The following is a 15,963-nucleotide window of genomic DNA, read 5'->3' as shown; positions in this document are numbered from 1 at the left end:
CATGTCTCCTCTCCTGAAAGCAGGCTGGAATATGTGGCTGGGACATTTTATGATTCACACCATCACAGACATTCACAAAATGAAGGAAACTCAGACATTTTCACTGTGGTTTCCAAATGCCATCTCCCCAGCTCTTCTAGCCATGAAACTACTTCTTCAAATGAAATCCTATCCAGAGGCTGAGTGAATAGGACAGGGGAGAGGGGGAGCAGTTTCAGTTGAATCAGGGTGGAGAACCCAAAGCTCCACCTGCCTAACACCTCAAATAACTCCCTATCTTACCCTCTGAAGTCCCTAGCATCCCATGGACTCCTCAGTTTGAAAGGATTGTTCTCAAAGTGCCATGAGCATTCTCTCTTACCTTCAGTTTTACCTCCAAGAGTCTAGATCCACCCACTGGAGCACATATATTTAGCACATCTTCATTTATGACAGCAATTTTTTAAAGAGGAAATCAGTTTAGCTCCCTGCCCTCTGTATTGTCAGTGGAAAATACAGGAAGAGCCTAGATTTCCACCCCTACTTGGCAGCAATATGGCATCCCTCCCCCTCCCTTTGGGGTAGCACCAGTGGAGATCTAATGGGGAACTGGAATTTCCACCCTGGACCAACAGTCAAATGGTGCCCCCTTCCCTCAAGTGTTAAGAGAGGCCAAGTGAGGGAACCTGGACTTCTCTCTATCTGGCAGTAGAGAGGCAGCATCCCCACATTTGCTGCTGGAGCAGTCTCAGGAAAAGCCAGCTAAAATCAAAGGCCTAAATAGGATCCAGACTCTCAGAACATAATACCCAAAATGTCTAGAATTCAACTGGAAGCCACTTATTATATCAAGAACCAGGAAAGCCTTAACTGGAAGAAAAGAAGACAATAAATATGCCAATACTGAGTTGAGAGATTTGTTGAAATGATCTGACAAGGATTTTAAAGCAGCAATCATAAAATGCTTTAATAAGCAAATTATAAACACATTGGAAACAATGAAAAATAGAAAATCTAAGCAAAGAAATAAAGATGTGCCAAATGGAAAGGGCACCTGGGTGGCTTGGGCAGTTAATTGACCAACTCTTGATTTCAGCCTAGGTCATAGTTTCAGGGTGGTGAAATTAGGCCCCATGTCGGGCTCCAGGCTCGGTGGGGAGTCTGCTGGAAATCTTCTCCCTCTGCCCCTCCCCCTGCTTGTGCATGCACATTCTCTCTCTCTCTCTCTCTCTCTCAAATAAATAAATCTTTTTACAAAATTGCCAAATGAAAATGTTAAGACAAAAAAACCCAATAATGAAAATAAGAAATTCAGTGGAGAATGCAGAATGGAGAGGACAGAAGAAAGAATCAGTGAACTTGAAGGTAGAACGATAGAAAGGATCCAGTCTGAACAATAAAGGGAAGATAGACTGAAAAAAAAAATGTTCAGAGCCTCAGGGATCTGTGGGATTATAACAACAGCAACAACAACAACAACAGCAGCACCTCACATTTATGTCATTGAGGTCCCAGAAGGAGAGTAGAAAGCAGACTGGTGGGATCCCTGGGTGGCACAGCAGTTTGGCGCCTGCCTTTGGCCCAGGGCGCAATCCTGGAGACCCGGGATTGAGTCCCACGTCGGGCTCCCAGTGCATGGAGCCTGCTTCTCCCTCTGCCTGTGTCTCTGCCTCTCTCTCTCTCTGTGACTATCATAAATAAATAAAAATTAAAAAAAAAATTAAAAAAAAAAAAAGAAAGCAGACTGGACTTAAAAAGTACTTGAAGACAAAATAGCTGAAAACTTTCCAAATTCGGCAAAAGACTAAATATAGAGATTCCAGAAACTGATCAAGTGCTAAAAAGGGTAAACAAAGAAATCTTGGTATAGACACAATATAGTGATACTTCTGAAAACTAAGAACTAAGGAAAAATCCTGAAAGCAGCAAGAAAGAAATTATACCTATTTATAGGAGAAAAACAAGTCACCTGATAGTAGATTTCTTACTGAAACAAACAAACTCAAGGACATCAAAAAGAAGTATCACTACATTTTCCAAGTGCTAAAAGAAAAAAGTTACAACCAGAATTCTATACGCAGCACAAGTATCCTTCGAGGCTTAAGAGGAATCAAGACATTCTTAGGTGATGGAAAACTAAGAGAATTTGTCACCAGAGACCTAAAAGAATGACTAGAGGAACTTTCCCTAAACAAAAAAGAAATGATAAAAGAAGGAATCTGGGATCCCTGGGTGGCACAGTGGTTTAGCGCCTGCCTTTGGCCCAGGGCGTGATCCTGGAGACCCAGGATCGAATCCCACGTCAGGCTCCCGGTGCATGGAGCCTGCTTCTCCCTCTGCCTATGTCTCTGCCTCTCTCTCTCTCTCTGTGACTATCAATAAATAAATAAAAAATTAAAAAAAAAGAAGGAATCTTGGAACATAAAGGACAAAGAACAATGGAAATATACAAAATACAGGCAGATTCAATACATTTTCCTTTCCCCCTTGAGTATTCTAAATTGCGTTTGACAATTAAAGAAAAAATAATAATACTGTCTGATGTGGTTCTACATGGATGTAAATAACATATTTCAGACAATTATATTATGAATAGAGAGAGGTAAAGGATGTAAACGGAAGTACAGTTTCTAAACTTCCTCCGAACTGGTAAGATGTCAATACCAGTAGACTGTGATAAGTTAGATACAATGTAATAACTAAAGTGGCCACTAAAAAAGTGACACAAAGAGAGTCACAAAAATATTACAGATAAATCAAAATGGGATTCTAAAAAATGTTCAAGTACCCACTGGAAGATGGGAAGAAGAAAATAGAAAAAAACCAAGAGAATAAATAGAAAACAAAAAATAAAATGGCAGTCAAGTCCTCACAGGTCACTAGTTACATTACATGTAAATGCTCTAAATGCACCAATTACAAGACAGAAATTGGTAGAGTGGATTTGACAATTTGACCAGACTATATGCTGTCTGTAGGAAGCTCACTTCAAATATAATGATATAAATAGGTTGAAAGTAGAAGGATAGGAAAAGATATGTTATGCAAACATTACTTAAAAGAAAGCAGAAGTAAAAACTAATACTAATTGCTGTGGGCCTTATACATAACAGAAACGCTCATTCATTGTTGGTGGGAATGCAAAATGGTATAGCCAGTTTGGAAGACACAGTTTCTCACAAGGCTAAACATAGTTTTACCATACAATCCACAATCATGCTTCAATTATTTATCCATCAGATTTGAAAATATATGTCTACACAAAAGCATGCATGTGGATGTTGATAGCAGTTTTATTCATAATTGGCAAAAACTGGAAGCAATCATGACTATGTCTTCAATAGGTGACTAGATAAACCATGGTACATTCAGACAATGGAGAACTATTCTGTGATTCAATGAAATTTGTTGTCAAGCCACACACACAAAAATGGGTGAATCCCAGGGGATCCCTGGGTGGCTCAGAGGTTTGGCGCCTGCCTTTGGCCCAGAGTGTGATTCTGGAGTCCTGGGATTGAGTTCCACTTCGGGCTCCCAGCATGGAGCCTGCTTCTCCCTCCTCCTGTGTCTCTGTGTCTCTGCCTCTCTCTCTCTCTATGTCTATCATGAATAAATAAATAAATAAATCTTTTTAAAAAATGGGTGAATCCTAAATTCACATTGCTAACTGAAATAAGCCAATCTGGAAAACTGTATAATTTCATTTATATGACTTCTCGAAATGGCAAAATTAGAAATATAGTAGGCATATTGCTGATTGCTGGAGTTTTGAGAGGGAAGAGGGTAGAATAGGTGAAGAACAGGGGATTATTTTTAAGGCTAAGAGAGAATTCTGTATGAGACTGTAATGGTGGATTTCTGACACTGCATTTGTCAAAATCCATTAAACTGATCTTTAATGTATGCAAATTTTTGAAAATCATTTAGGAGATCAAGAGACCCCAGGATGGAAGGCACACTATGACAAAACAATATAATCATATTACAAATGCATGAAACAACATCCCTGAAGGGAATGGGGGAGAAGATGCTGATCTAAGTAAGTTTGGGAATGAATGGAAATTGTACAACCAAAGGCACTGTATACAAACACTGTATTTTCATTGATCAAGTTGTTTACCACAGGGATATGGGTTAAACATTCTGAAAGATACACATGTATACTGGAATTGAACAATTAAGTAAATGTATGGGTGGTCATTGGAAGTCAAATTTCTCATTGTTGGAATGGGACATTACAGACAAGCAAAGGGAGAAGGCTAGAATGATCCATGGGGTGATAGATTAGAGTTGGAAATATCAGTGTGAACTCATGTTTAACTTAATATAAATATGGATGCACATATATAGAAATATTTATAGGTATGTGTATACACACAGATTAGTATAAATAAGTTCCAGGGATAAAAAGTAGAACATAAGGAATATAGTCAATAATATTGTCATAAAGTTGTATGATGACAGATGGTAACTACACTAACCGCGGTGAGCATTGCATAGTGTTTCAAGTTGCCAATTCACTATGTTGTTGTACACCTGTAATTAATACATTGTATATCAACTATACTTCAATAAAAAGAATAACACAGGTTAAGACACACACATAGATTTCCCTGTGTTCTCAGCCGAAAGGGTCTAGAAGCATTGACATCCTGAGAGCACACCTAGTGCCCAGATCTTGGTTTCTAATATCATTCTCTAGTGAAAGGAAGCAGACTTTGCTGGAGAAATGGCCAATTTTACAGCTGGGAAAGGAATACACTAGATGATCCTTGAGCATCCTGTGGTGATAGAAGGTAAACAAGTACTGAGCACTAAGTGAACAGAAAATAAAACACAGTGATAGGAGTATGTCAAAGAGATACCAGAGGCAGCTGAAAGGGCTCCCAAGAGCTAAAGCTGAAACAGTTCAAGCAACAAAATAACTTAGTCTTGTCTTATAAACCAAAGCCTCAAAAATGTGAAGCACAAACTGATAGAACTGAGTGGAAAATAGACAAATTTGCAATTACAACTGGAGATTTTAGCACTGTACTCTCAACAATTGATAGCACAATTAGAATTCAGCAAGAAAGAGCAACATTATTGACCAAGAGGATCTCATTGATACTTATAGAGCATTTAATCCCACAATAGCGGAATATCATTCTTAACAATAGCCCTTTGGAACATATGCCAAGATGGATATATCCAAACAAAATGAAAATAATTGAATTTATATAGAATGTGCATTCTACCCACAATGGGATCAAACTATGAGTCAATAGTTTGATAATAGAAGGATAACAGGAAAATCTCCAAATACTCAAAAATTAAACACATGCTTTTAAATAATCCATGGTTCAAACAAGAAATCTCAAGGAAAAAATTTAAAATATATTGAACTAAATAAAAAGGAAAATATAATATATCAAAATTCATGATATACAGCTAAGGCAGTGCTCAGAGGAAAATTTATAGCATTACATGCTATAGTAGATAAAAGGATAAGTCTCAAATCAATAATCTAAGTACCTACTTCAAAAACTAATAAAAAGAATAGCAAAAATAAGGCTCAGAGAGAAGAAAGGAAATTATTAGATTATGAGCATAAATCAGTGACATTAAAAACAAAACAAACAAAAAAACAAGAGAAATTCAATGAAACCAATGAAACCAATGAAACCAAAGCTCATTCTTTGAAAAGATCAACAAAATTGGGACAACTTTCTAGCAAGACTGACAAAAAAAAAAAGACACAAATTAATAATATCAAGAACAAAATCAGAAATATCACTATAGAGGGAAATAAACACTGCAGACATCAAAAGGGTAATAATGGGATAGCACAAACAATTCCAAAGATATAAATTTGACAAATTAGAGAAATGGACCTATTTCTTGAAAAGTAAAAATTACCACAACTCATCCAATATGGAATAGATCATTTGAATAGCCCTGTAACTATTAAGAAAAATAAATTCTTAATTTTAAAATGCCCCCCAAAAATGCCCCTAAAAGAAATCTCCAGACACAGATAGTTTCACCACAGAATTCTACCAAACCTTTAAGAAATTAACACCAGTTCTATACAATCTCTAAAACAAAATAAAAGAGGGAACACATCTCAATTCATTTTCACAAAATGAAGATAGTATGAAGCTAGTATTACCCTGATACCAATACCAGACAAAAACAGTATAAAAAAATAAAACCACAAAACTAATGTCACTCATGAATATAGTTGCAAAATTTTAGCATATAGAATTCAGCAATTTAGGAAAAGAATTACATACCATGATCAAAGGCATATCCCAGAGATACAAGGCTGGTTCAATATTCAAATATCAGGGATGCCTGGGTGGCTCAGCAGTTGAGCATCTGCCTTTGGTTCAGGGCATGATCCTGGTCTGGGGATCAAGTCCCACGTCGGGCTCCCTGTGAGGAATCTGCTTCTCTCTCTGCCTATGTCTCTGCCTCTCTCTCTGTGTCTTCATGAATAAATAAATAAAATATTTTTAAAAATCAAATATCAATCAGTGTAATCCACCATGTCGTAGGCTAAGGAAGAAAAATTGTATGATTATATCAAAGGACTGAGAAAAAGCATTAAACAAAATACGATACATTAGACTAAATTTCATGGTTTAATGAAAAAAAAAACAGCAAAGAAAAAACCCTCAGCAAAGTAGGAATAGAGGACTATTCAGGAATAACTTCCTCAGTTTATTTTTTTTTTAGATTTATTTATTTATTTATTTATTTTTGAGTGAGAGAGAGAAAGCAGGTGGAGGGGAAGAGGGAGAGAGAGTCTTAAGCAGACTCCCCACTGAGCAGGAGCTTGACATGAGGCTCAATCTCATGAACCTAAGATCATGACCTGATCTGAAATCAAGAGTCAGAAGCTCAACCTACTGAACCACCCAGGCACTCCATCCACTCCATCAGTTTAATAAAAAGCACCTACAGAATACTTATAGCTGATATACTTAACCAGGAAAGACTAAATACTGGGAACAAAGCAAGGATGTCCACTCTCATCACTCTAATGCAGCATAATGCTGGAACTTCTATCCACTGCAATAAGGCAAGAAAAGGAAATAAAAGGCAAACAATTTATAAAAAAAATAAATAAAAGTGCCCCTAATCTAAAAATATTAAATAAAAGTGACACAGCTTAATCACAGGCAAGAAATAAAAATGTACTTATTTATAAACGACATAGAAAATCCCAAGGAATCTACAAAGACCTTTTAGAACTAATAAGTGAATTCAGAAAGGGTGCAAGTTTCAAGATAACCACACAAAAATCAATTGTATTTCTATATACTAATAGCACTGGCAATTAAAAATACACACAATTTACAATTGCTCAAAAAATGAAATCCTTACATGCAGATTTAACAAGGCATAAAGACTTACATACTGAAAACTATAAAACTCTGAAGAAATCAAAGATCTAAAAAAATGGAGAAACAGACAAGATTTGTGAGTTGGAAAATTTAACACAGTAAAGGTGTCAGTTCTCCCCAATTTGATACACAGATTTAACACTGTTCCTATCAAAACCCCCTACAAAGATTTTTTTGTAGGTTCTGACAAAATTATTCTAAAATATGTATGAAAAGCAAATGAGCTTCTAAGAATAGCTAAAACAATTTTGAAAAGAAAAGAGTAAATCATGAAAAAGAAGAGTAACCAAGACTGTGCAGTGCTGGCAGAGAAATAGACAAATAGATTAACAGAACAGAATAGAGAACCCAGAAATAGATTCACACAAAAATGTCCAACTGATTTTTAACAAAGATATGAAAGCAAGTCAATGGAGGAAGGATAGTCTTTTCAACTAACGGCGCTGGGGCAGTTGAACATCTATAGGCAAAAAATGAACTTGGACCCAAACTTCACACCTAATTCAAAACGGATCATGTACTTCATGTAAAATGGAAACCCTAAATCTTTTAGAAAAAAATGGTAGGAAAATCTTTGGGATTTAAGGTGAAGCCAAGAGTTCCTAAGCTTGACACCAAAAGCACAACCTATAAAGGAAAAATAAACTGATGAATGGGACTTTTTCAAAATTTAAAATTCTGCTCTATATTGGATCTTGTTAAGAGAATGAAAAAACCAGTTAGAGACTGGGAGAAAATATTTGCAAACTATATATCTGACCAAGAATTTATATCTAGAATAACATACAAAGAACTCTCAAAACTTAATGGTAAAACAAAGCAAAGCAAAAGTCAATTAGAAAATGATATGAAGAGACTTTGCATCAAAGATGCGCAATACCATTAGGCGTCAGGAAAGTGCAAATGAAGACTACAATGAGGTATCACCACATACCTGTTAGAATGGCTGAAATAAAAAATAGGAACAACACTGAATGTTAATAGAGAAACTGGATCACTTACACGTCACTGGTGGGAATGGAAAATGTTACAGCCACTCTGGAAATCAGGCAGTTCCTTATAAAACAGAACATGCAACTGCCTGCCATACGACCCCTTATTTGCACTTTTGGGCATTTATTCTAGAGAAATTAAATGTCTATTTCCACAAAAACTTGTACATGAATGCTTATAGCAAAGTTACTGGTAATATCCCCAGACTGTAAACCAGTGGATGTCCTAAAAAACAGTGAATGACTAAATAAACTGTGACAGACCCATCCTGTGGAGCAGTATTCAGCAGTAAAAAGGAACAAAATACCGGTACTTCCAACAAGCTGCATGAATGTTCAGGGAATGATGCTAAGTGGAAAAAAGCCAATCTCAATGGTGACGTTCTCTGTGCTCCCATTTATATGGTATTCTTGAAATGACAAAATTGGAGGAATAGAAGATTGGTCAGTGCTTGCCAGAGGTAAAGACGAGGGATGCAGGGAGTCGGGACGAAGATGGAAGAGAAGTAGGTATGGCTGAAAGAGGACAACAGAAAAGCCCCTAGTGACAATGGAAATCTTCTGCATCTTGACTCTTGTTACTAGTGTCAATATCCTGGTGGTGACCTTGTACTGGGTTTTGAAAGACGCCACCATTGGAGAGAAACTGGGTAAAGGGTACATGGGATCTCTCCGTGGTATTTCTACAACTTCATGAGAATCTACAATGATCATAAAATAAAAACTTTAATAACAAAAAAAATTTTTAAGGGCAGCCCCGGTGGCGCAGCGGTTTAGTGCTGCCTGCAGCCCGGGGTGTGATCCTGGAGACCCGGGATCAAGTCCCACATCGGGCTTCCTGCATGGAGCCTGCTTCTCCCTCTGCCTGTGTCTCTGCCTCTCTCTCGCTCTCTCTGAATGAATAAATAAATAAATCTTTAAAAAAAATTTTTTAAGGAGAACAGTTAAAATGTCTATTGTGAAGAGGCTAGCTAAATGGACTCAGGACCATTCCTATGATCATTTGTATCATCCAAGGTAAACATCAAAAATGAAGGAGCATCAAATCAGGTGGGTGAAAATAGCAAGGCATAGAAGAATATGTGCTTGTGATTCTTTTTTGACAAAACAGGCTATACCTTAAAGTATTTTATAAATGCATAGAAAAGCTCTGGGCAGGTACGTCGTGAAGTGTCCACAGTGATTCCTCGTAGGGAAAAGAACTGGTTGGGAGACAAGCTTTCACTTTGAACAAGAAACTGGTGTGAAACAAACAAGAAAACACTTCATTTTGTATTAAGACGCTGAGGTTTCACAGAGGTGAAAGCAGTGGTCAAGGTCACCGAGCTGGAGAGAGGTTCAGAGCTTGGCTCTAAACTCAGACCTTCTGACTCAAATCCAGAGAAGCCGAGGCAGGAAATCGGCAGGACGGCTCCTGCAGGCTTGCTGCTGTGCACTGGACTGTCCTCAGATAAGGAGCTCTCCGGAGAGGAAGAGCCTGGGACAAAGAGGATCTGCAGGGATGTGGAGAACAGGAAATGGCGCCAGCTGGGGTTTTCCCAGCCTGCTGATGAGGGCAGCTCCAGGAACCCAGCAGAAGGGCAGACGGGCCAGGAGCATGGATTTCAGGAGCTGCCCAGCCACTGGGTCAGGCTCTGGGCAGGGCGCTGGGCAACCAAGGTCTCCACTCTCAGGAATCTCATCTTCCAGGCAGGAGACCCATGCATTCAGGTCACCAAGGTGAAATGAGATCCTGAAATCATGGCTGTTGGGGGCCCCCAGGAAACCTCAGAGAAAAGGCCACATTTTTGACTGGGTCCCTGAAAAAAGATGGATAAGAGTGAGCTGTGTAGAGTGGGAAAGGGGTGGTTTTCCAAGTGAAAGCATCCTTGTGGACCAGGGCATGGAGGCAGGGGGTAACCTGTGGCTAACACCAGAAGTGGGTGCAGGCCATCAGCAGTAAGCTTGAGGTCCCATGTTGACATTTTTTTTAAAAAAGATTTTAGTTATTTATTCATGAGACACACAGAGAGAGGCAGAGACATAGAGGGAGAAACAGGCTCCCTGCAGGGACCCCAGTGTGGGGGACTCCATCCTGGGACCCCGGGGATCATGCCCTGAGCCAAATGCAGATGCTCAACCATTGAGCCACCCAGGCATCCCCCATGTTGACATTCTCTTGTCCTGCAGGCAGTTGAGAGCCATCAGAGGTTTGTGTGCAGGGGGGTCACAAGGTCAGTGTGTATTTCTGGGAGTGAGTCTGGCAGCTGGGTGGAGGGGAAGGGGAAGAGGCCCAGGAAGTTGGGAGGGCCTGTGCTGTAGCAGCTAGGGCACCCCAATGATAAGGTAGAGGTCAGGGAATCAGAAAGGCAGGAATGGCTTTGAGAAATATATTTGAAATACATCTGAAAAATACCCTGTAGGCCAAAGGAACAGAACTCAGTGTGGGGAACCTGTGTTGATTTTTGGTTACCCAGCTGCCGTGCTCCCCTCTCACTCCTGTCTCTGCTCATAGAGCCGTGATTTACTTTGGTGACGTCTTGGAGAGATTCTCAGCCAAGGGCCCTGCCACAAGCCAGGCTCTGCCATCTTTACCTCACGTCCTGAGGCTTTGACTCTTGAGAGGGGGAGTAGACGCAAATGGAGCTGGTGAAATCTGTGCCCCTCCTCCCCTATTACAGAGCTCTGAGTCTGCATCTCCAGTCTTCCCTTCAAGCCCATGACCTTCCTTTTTCTCAGTGGCCCCTTCTAAAGGGCCTTGGTGATGGGTGGGCTGTGGCCACGTTGGAGACAGGATGGAATCCCCTTGGTTTTCAGTTCTAACCACTCTGAGAAGATTCTTTAGAAATTCTCCTGGGTCTTGTGGGCTTCTTTCTTCATTCTTTCTATGTGGTCTGATTTCTGCTAAGTTTTTGAATCCTCTATTAACGCTGACTCATTCGCACAACACACATAACTCAAAAATTAAAGAGTTACCATGGCCCAACCTCTCAGACTATGTCCCTGCTGGTGGTTTCAAAGGAATATTATAACCATTCTACTCTCTGAGACACTGGGTCAGGAGGGCCTGCTTGGCTACAGTGGAATGAGTCCATTTAAATATTTATGACAGGTATCCCAAGTACCTGAGCACACCTGAGTGATAATGCCTAAGTCAACTTGTGGATGGTGCTAATTGCCATTAGGACTTGGGCTAAAAGTTGCTCTGGTGGAGAAGGGACAGGAAGCACAGCAATGTTGCCTTTGGAAGACCTCTGGTGGTAGGGAGGGGATTTGAGGGGGCTGAGGTGTGTTGAATACCTTCTGTGTGCCTGGAATAAAGGTAAGTGAACCAAAGGACTCCGTACATGACCTCGAGTTCTCACAATAACCCTGAGGGAGACAGGGCACTATTTTATAGACAAGAAAATCAAGGTTTAGAAAGGTTAGACATTAGTAAATGGCTGATTATGCGTAAGAATCTAGTGTGTCTGATATCAAATGATGTACTTTCTGTCCCCCCCCACCCCCCACATAACCCCTCCTCCTCCATGGAAGGGAGAATTCCCAAGAAGAAAAGGGAATCTCAGGGTTCCAACTCCTGCTGCCTGTCCAAAGCACATCTGGGAGAACCAAGCTTTGCATCATGCAAGAAAATGACCAGGCTGAAGAAAGCAACCCCCAGATGCCTCACTAATGCAAGCTGTAATGAAGAGAAGGGGAGAAAACATGGGAGAGCCAGGCCTCCTGACTGCCAGGGTTCTGTCAAGCTGTTCCTGGCATCAAGAAGTCCTGGGAGTGCCATTTTGATCTCAGGAACAGGACATATCCTTTTTCAGTGTCTGACCCGCTCACAATGTCTGTTCTCTGAGCGCTGGGCCTGTCCTCCACCCACCCACAGGAGAGGGCTCCTGGCATCTGTATCCACATATATAGCCCTGCCCCTGGACCCCTGGAGGGCTGGATCAGGTGTGAACACTCAAACCAGGATGGCCCAATTAGTGCTTGGTGAAAATGGCTGGTCTTTTGGAGAGAGGAAATAGAAACTCAGAAGCCTTGCAATGACTAACTTCCACCTAACAGCATGTAACACAGAAGACGGGTTGGTGGAAAGAAGCAGAGGCAAGGGCAGTTGTGGCCTGTGACAAGGAAAGACGGGAAGTAGTTTTCTGCATTCTTGGCACCTTCTAGGCCTGGTTCCTAACTCTCCAGAGGCCCAGTTGTTTGATTTCACCTTTGATTCCAAGGAAGCACCCAATTTCCTTCTAATAAATTTCATGGGCTTGTTTGAAGTAGACTTCTGTCACTTTTGACCAAAAATGCCCTGACGGTCCCAGGTGAGGAGGTTGTGTCCCTGTGAAACACTAGACTTTAATTCCTCAAGGATCTTTCCAGAGGATCTCAGAGGGGCTGGGAAGAGAGGGGTCCAGTCCTCTTACACTGTTGTGGTTGATCTTCTCATCCTGACACTGGGTGAAGTGAAACAGTTAAACTCCAAGGACATTTATCACAATAATTAAGCCCTATCAAAATTAAGCAGGCATCACTCTGCCTATGATAACTGAACCTTTCAATGTCAACTCCAAGGACTCATACACAGCTTCTGGGTGTAATTCATCTGTCGAGACTGTTCTGTATTAACCTACTAATCTATGTATGGCTAATGACTCAGGACTGTATGTTGACCTTGACTTCACTTGAAGGTTTTCATTATAGCTGTCCTTGCAAATAAAAAGCAGAGATTGCAGGTGAGTGGTTTATCAGAACACTTTTTTCCCTTCATGAGCCTTCTGGTTCATCTTTTGCCCAATATTCCACAATCCTTCTTTGGATTCTTCCCCAAACTCAGGGAACCCATTGTTCCTGGTGCCAGCTCCGCCAAGCCCTCCACTGCAACAGTGACACTGTCGTTTTCCTTCTTCTGTTGCCGACTCCCCAAGACCCAGCCATTTCTAGCACCATATGCCCAACATGGGGACAAGCAAACCAGCTCTCCTCTGACTTCATGGGGCGAGGACCCTCCCAGGAGCTCTGACTCTCCAGTATTGTCAGACTTTTGCTGGGAATTGAGGGAAGACCTGGGGAAGTGAGTGGTGGCAAAATGGAGTGGGGAATGGAGAGTGCAGGGGAGGGACAGGGCTGTTTTGTGTCACCCTCTCCCGACCACTTTTCCAGAGAAGTTTATCAGGGGGCACATTCACTGCTGCCCACAGCAAGGAGCCTCTCCTTTTCCCTGCTAGGTGCCACCGATGGCTGTGGTACAGATGGTCCCAGTAGCTGCATTTTCTAGGGTTGCAGATCAAGGTAGCAGCATTGCTCGTGCTGTGACCAGAGGCCTGAGAACCACCCTGGGTTCAGTGTGTATAACCTCAAAGCAAAGGCTTTGCCTTTTATTGGAAGCCCCATGCAAATCACAAGCCTCCAAAGGCATTTATTAAGTGCCTGTTTCTTCTTTGTCTACTTGGATGCTAGACCAAAGAGCTTACATTTTTAAATTTCACTAACTGATTTATACCCTGCCCATTTCCCAAAACGGATGACAATAAAACCACAGGTACAGTGTGGCCAGGAACATTTACTCAACAAAGGAGGGGAACAAAAGCAGAGAATTATGCCCAGCCTCAGCCTTTCAGGAAGGAAATATCTAAGATTTCATTCTCTGGGTGTCTTTAAACTTCCCCAAGATGTAAGGGCGACTTTCATTTATTTCTGGAAAGCTCCTCTGTCCCCCATCAGAAAGGCAGCACCCCCACACCCCCACCCCCATGTGGCTCCTCTCTGAGGGTCTGTTCCCACTTGGAGGAATTGTTCTGTCGCAGGCGGGCGGGTGGCAGCAGCTGAAGCCGAGGTGGGTTTCCAGCCCCGCCACTCTGCAGTCTTCTGCGTGGCTTGTCTCTGCCCTGTGGGCTGCAGCACAGAAGGCCCGGGGAGGATCGTGTTTCTCAGCGGAGTCTCCACGTTGCAGACAGGTCCTCCGAGCTGTGCCCTGGCCTGGTTTGCAGTGCATCTTCACCTCCCTTATGGAAATCATGGTGGAAAATGAGAGGAAGCCTGCTCCGCCGCCCTCCCACCCCCACCCACACTGGTAGTTCACTCGCCTGACACCATGGACACCAAATGAGCACAGCAGTCTGTGCCCTCACGGGAAGCAGGCAGACACCCAAATAGTGTCCGGAAGTGAAAGGAGAAGGGGAAGGAGGTGGAAAGCGCTGAGTGTGGGCTTCAGATGGAGCCCACCCACCATCTGCAGAGTTCCTGCAGGAGCCCGGAGCGCAGGGACATCCGGTGGACAGGGCCACTGTGCTGGCATCGCACACTCGGGCAGAGAGGCGACGGGGGACCTTGTTTAAAGTCCCTTCTGCTGACTTTCCTTGAACCTTCAGAACAGGAGACATCACACTTTGTTTCTATCAGCAAAGCATGCTTAGATCTGTGATCGCAGAGAGGCCCACCTGACACCACGGCTGTGTCATCTTGTTTATTTCGTGGCCGTGGCTTGAAGGCACCATGGAACGCAGCGTTCAGACTTTTGTTCTGCCATCTGCTTTCTGGTTTTAGTTTCTTGGGACCTTCCTGGGTCTCATTTTTCTTTGCTTATCAGATGGGGATAGACAATAGCCGATACCCAGGATCTTGAGAAATTAAATTTAATTAAATATACATGAAATAAATCCCACATATGTGTGTATATCTGCATTCTTATTCATTTATATACACATACTATATATATATATATATATATATATATATATATATACACACACACACACACACACACACACACACACACACTGCACTCTGCTTCCCCTCCCTGCAGAGTGCTCCCTGGCGGGGGTGTGACTCAGGTTCTTACAAGAGGACAGCTGCCCTGGGGCCCACTTCTCTGCTCGCTTCCCCACCCCACCCCACCCCTGCCTGGCAGCAGCTGAAGCCAACTGGGATGGGCCAAAGTTCCGGCAGCTGGCCCTGGACGGGAACTCAGAGGCCTGACCATGGGTAGGGTGCTCCCTGTGAGGAGCCCAGACCTGGAATGCCTGCTTGTGAAACCCTAGCCAGCTGACCTTTGGGGCAGGGTGTGAAGTGGAGCCTGCCTGGGCCGCAGAGGCTGGGAATGGAGGAGGCATGGAGTGGCGGGAACCAGTGGGTCCCCCATCACTGCCCAGCGATATACCCTTGACCCTGGCTTTCAAGCCACTGTCCTCTCAGCAGTGTCTTCAGCCCTGAGCACACGACCACACTCACTGCCAGTGGTCAGATGATAGTAATACGAATAGTAGCAACCTACGGTGCGTTGTCTGGGCTTTCGCCCTCCTCATGCTCATGCTCTCTGGGGCCCTCCTGTGTCACTGCCAGTGCCTTCTGGGTCTCCAAAGTTGGACCCTCTCATCTCCCAGCTGTACAGAGCCCACCCGAGGCTCTCTGGGCTCTGCCTCACTCTCTCTTCTGCTTCATACTTATCACCACCTAACATGTGACATATGCACGTGGTTGTGTTTATTTACAGTATCAAGAATGTAAGTGGGGGGGTGGGGGGAGTGGCGTAGGTAGGCCTGACATGGAAGGAATGCTCAGAAAACAGGCATTACATGAATGAACGGATGAGGAAACAGCCCTAGAGAGGGTGAGAAATTTGTCCAATGTCA

General features: G+C 42.5%; 1 long non-coding RNA gene across 1 annotated transcript; it reads right to left on the bottom strand.

Annotated features, from left to right (window-relative positions):
* Positions 1 to 13,875: 13,875 nt before the first annotated feature.
* On the bottom strand, positions 13,876 to 15,748 carry LOC118354344 (uncharacterized). The gene is made up of 3 exons (XR_007409797.1): positions 15,606 to 15,748; positions 14,415 to 14,952; positions 13,876 to 14,333 (listed from the first exon to the last, which is right to left on the bottom strand). It is a non-coding gene; the product is annotated as an uncharacterized LOC118354344 (long non-coding RNA).
* Between the last annotated feature and the right edge of the window lie 215 nt (positions 15,749 to 15,963).

The sequence above is a fragment of the Canis lupus genome, chromosome 3, assembly GCF_003254725.2.
Source record: "Canis lupus dingo isolate Sandy chromosome 3, ASM325472v2, whole genome shotgun sequence".
Classification (NCBI taxonomy): Eukaryota; Metazoa; Chordata; class Mammalia; order Carnivora; family Canidae; genus Canis; species Canis lupus.
Note: the sequence above shows the minus strand (reverse complement) of the source record. Positions and strands in the feature narration are given on the sequence as shown.